Below are 4,255 nucleotides of genomic sequence, written 5' to 3' on the forward strand. Positions count from 1 at the left end.
AAAAAGGCTTTGAATTGTGAAAACCCGTCGCAAAACCACAAAGTTACAATTTGAACTCACTGGAGCCTCAGCCATTTCACGTATCGCTATTTATTGTTATTTTATTGTTTTTAAAGCTTCTCTTGTCATAATAAAATTCATCATCCCTTCACTTGTCAACTCATTTCTAAAATGCATTATGCTATTATGTCTTTTATGGGCATAAAAAACAAAAAATCATTGAAAAGTCAAAAAATGCTTCCATTGTTCAACCTTATATAGATTTATTTATTTATTTTTTTCTCCCTCTGGCTTTTGATTTTTTTATAATTGTTGTATGTGTTTTTTTTTAAAAATGTTTTGCAATTTTTGACACAATTTCATGTAAGACCTTGGCCTTACATGAATTTCCCTCATGTGCAACTTCAATCCTTCGCTATCATAGGTCATGAAGAGCTAACAAAACTTATCGAAACATCAAAAGCCACAACTTGTTTGTTAGATCCTATACCAACTAAGCTCTTAAAAGAGGTATCTCCTGTAATATCAGAACCTCTTCTTAATATCATTAACTCCTCGCTATGCTTAGGACATGTCCCAAGAAACTTTAAAATGGCAATTATCAAACCGCTAATTAAGAAGCCACAACTTGATCCTGGAGAACTTGCTAATTATAGACCGATTTCAAATCTCCCGCTTATGTCAAAAATACTAGAAAAGGTAGTATCCTCCCAAATATGTTCATTTCTACAGAGAAATAGTATATATGAAGAATTTCAATCAGGATTTAGGCCTCATCACAGTACAGAGACTGCACTTATCAGAGTTACAAATGACTTGCTCTTATCATCTGATCGCGGCTGCATTTCTCTTCTAGTGCTTTTAGATCTTAGTGCTGCATTCGACACGATAGATCACAACATTCTCTTGAATAGGCTGGAGAATTATGTTGGAATTTGTGAAGTGGCATTAGCATGGTTTAGGTCATATTTAGCAGACCGCTACCACTTTGTCTATTTAAATGAGGAATTGTCAAACCAAACAAAAGTAAAGTATGGAGTGCCACAGGGATCAGTTTTAGGGCCTCTGCTTTTCTCCATGTATATGCTTCCCCTGGGAGATATTATCAGGAATCGTGGAATAAGTTTCCACTGCTATGCTGACAATACACAACTTTATATTTCTTCAAAACCTGATGAGATTTCACAATTCTCAAACTTAGCAGTGTATCAATGAAATAAAAGATTGGATGGCCAGAAATTTCCTTCTACTCAATTCTGACAAAACAGAGGTTCTAATTATTGGACCAAAAACTCTAAAAATAAGCCACTAAAATATAATTTGACTCTAGATGGATGTACTGTTACATCATCTTCAACAGCAAAGAACTTAGGTGTTATATTTGATACCAATCTGTCCTTTGAAAATCAAATTACAAATGTTTGTAGAACAGCATTCTTCCACCTAAGAAATATTGCTAAATTAAGGCATATGCTCTTGGTTGCTGATGCCGAAAAACTAATTCATGCGTTCATGACCTCAAGACTAGATTATTGTAATGCATTACTGGGAGGATGTCCAGCAAGATCAATAAATAAACTTCAATTGGTTCAAAATGCAGCAGCCAGAGTGCTGACGAGAACCAAGAAATATGATCATATTAGCCCCATTTTATCATCGTTACATTGGCTACCTGTTAAATTCGTGATTGATTTTAAAATTCTGTTAACTACGCTACAAAGCTTTGAATGGTCTAGCTCCGCAGTACTTAAGTGATCTTCTAACACGCTACATTCCAACACGTTCATTAAGATCGCAAAATTCTGGCCTATTAATAGTTCCTAGAATATCAAAATCCACTAAAGGAGGATTTTCATATTTGGCTCCTAAACTATGGAATAGTCTCCCAAACACTGTTCGAGATGCAGACACACTCTCTCAGTTTAAGTCTAGACTATAGACTCATCTATTTAGCCAGGCATACACCTAATTTATCCCACAATTAGGCTGCTTTAGTTGGGTCTGCCGGAACCACAAACCAGAAACATTGAGCATGATCTCTAACTCTGCAATAAATTTTATGGCATCTACGCTTACATCTTTTTATTTGTTTCCCTGTCTCAACCTCGGGACTCCTATACTGAGGTCACCAGAACCGGCTGGATCCAGCACCATTCCTGCTTCATGTTGGACTCCACTGCTACATGTCGCAGAATGATGATGACTAAATGCAGCCGGTGCCAGCCAAACATCACTTCAATCTATTATGACGGACTTCAGAGGATGAAATTATGCCAACTCCAACCTGCATCACCTCGGTCTATTTATGGACTACGATCCTGAAATGAAATTCTTAGACTAACAATTGCCAACAAAAGCCTTCATCAGCCAATTAACAAGGACAATTGCATCTATGTGAACTTCTGCAATTAATCAAGATGGACTTCAAAGACTTTGGTCATTAATCTTACAGTTCAAACACAATCTATGTTTAATCAATGACCCTTATCACTTAGTTTAATCATTTTAAACCATGATTTTACCTATACATAATTCATATTTACATTACATTCATAATGTTAGCCAGACGGGAACTGGCCCCCACAGTGAGTCTGGTTTCTCCCAAGGTTATTCTTCTCCATTAATCTACATCTTATGGAGTTTTGTGTTCCTTGCCACAGTCGCCTACAGCTTGCTCACTGGGGTTATTAATACAATTATCATTTAATTATTTATAAACACTATTAAAATTCGTATTTTATCTAAATTACACAATGATGATTAATCGACTTTATAGACATTACAGTTCTAATCGTCTGTTAATGTTAATATTCTGTAAAGCTGCTTTGAAACGATGTGTGTTGTGAAAGGCGCTATACAAATAAAATTGACTTGACTTGACTTGGCATGATTATTAATAAAACAAAATAAATAACTAATAATAAAAAAATTATCTTTAAGGAAATCTGAATTGATGGATTGTTATTGTAATCGATGACTCAGCGATTGAACCGTGAAGGGGCTTTATTGATTTCGCGAGATTTCATTTCAAAGGACAAAACGCCCCTAACAAGTGGTGTCATCTCATTATCGTGGCAAGATTCAATGCCGTTTGTATTCTTAAAAGTTTTCAAGTCCTTTGGTTATTTTCTGATGCATTTGTTTTTGGAACAATTTCTTTAATATTTACTGGACTCAAGTCTGCTCTGCTCGCAACAAAATAATCTCCTCCTCACAAGCATGGCCCGATAAGTTTCATGAAATGATAATAATAATAAAGGATTGAGTTTATCCCACCCAACAATTCCTACAAAAACATTTCAGCGTTCTTGTGAAAAATGCGTTCATTACCACAGTCATAATCATGCAAATCTTAAAGACCTGCATGTGACTTTTTTAAACCACTCACAACCTACGTGCAAAAGACTCTTCTACCTTTTCAGTGCTACATTTCCATTGCTCTCTTCTTCTGTTCATCTCTCCTCGTCACATGAAAGCAGACGGAATTCTGAATTCGATGACACCAAGCTTGGCAAAATCGGACCGACCGTCCTAAAGATTTATCTGTGAAACAATCCAGCCAATCAGATTCGATATGCAAATGAGGGTGGACATAATGAGGGTGGAAGTCGTAATTACCACTATACCTAACCCTAACCCTAACCCTAACCTAACCCTAACCCAAACCCTAACCCATAGTTTGGTAAAACATTTTAGATAAAATACCATCACTTATTCATGATTTAAAACAGGGGAAGAAAAGTTTTGATTGCATGTTGTTCTTTAAATGTGTGAATGTTCCACTCAGGTACAAAATGGCTCTGACGTTTATAAGGTATTAACAGAGCAATCAAAACTTGATGGGCTTTTAGGTAAATGTGAATCTGAATGGCCCCAGCAGATCCAAGGGGACACATGCCCATTTAAATGGTGAGGGATTGTGTTTATTCAACAGAAGCTCTGTGGAACAGCAAGGAACATCTTCTTCCAGGCTGTTTTTGCAAGTGATACTGCATTTTGGGGATAAAGATTGAGAAGATTTTCAGATGCCACAACTTTCACTACCAGTACCCTCACAAAAGCACTGATTTGTATGTTGTATGTGGTAAGTGCTATTTGTTGGAGTAGTTTCAAGTGACCATTGCAGCAGGAGAATGGTATCTACTGGAATGTAAAATGAGAACTACAATCAAATCGTCTTTTATCACAGGGTACGACACAGTAAGAATACTTCAAATTGAAGCATTGTATTGTGATATTTTCCTAAGTGCTTCAC

At 36.3% G+C, this 4,255-nt stretch overlaps 1 pseudogene; it reads left to right on the top strand.

Moving 5' to 3' along the window:
- The first annotated feature begins 948 nt into the window (after window positions 1–948).
- Window positions 949–1,969, top strand: LOC127635620 (uncharacterized; annotated as a pseudogene).
- Window positions 1,970–4,255: the final 2,286 nt, after the last annotated feature.

The sequence above is a fragment of the Xyrauchen texanus genome, chromosome 4, assembly GCF_025860055.1.
Source record: "Xyrauchen texanus isolate HMW12.3.18 chromosome 4, RBS_HiC_50CHRs, whole genome shotgun sequence".
NCBI lineage: Eukaryota > Metazoa > Chordata > Actinopteri > Cypriniformes > Catostomidae > Xyrauchen > Xyrauchen texanus.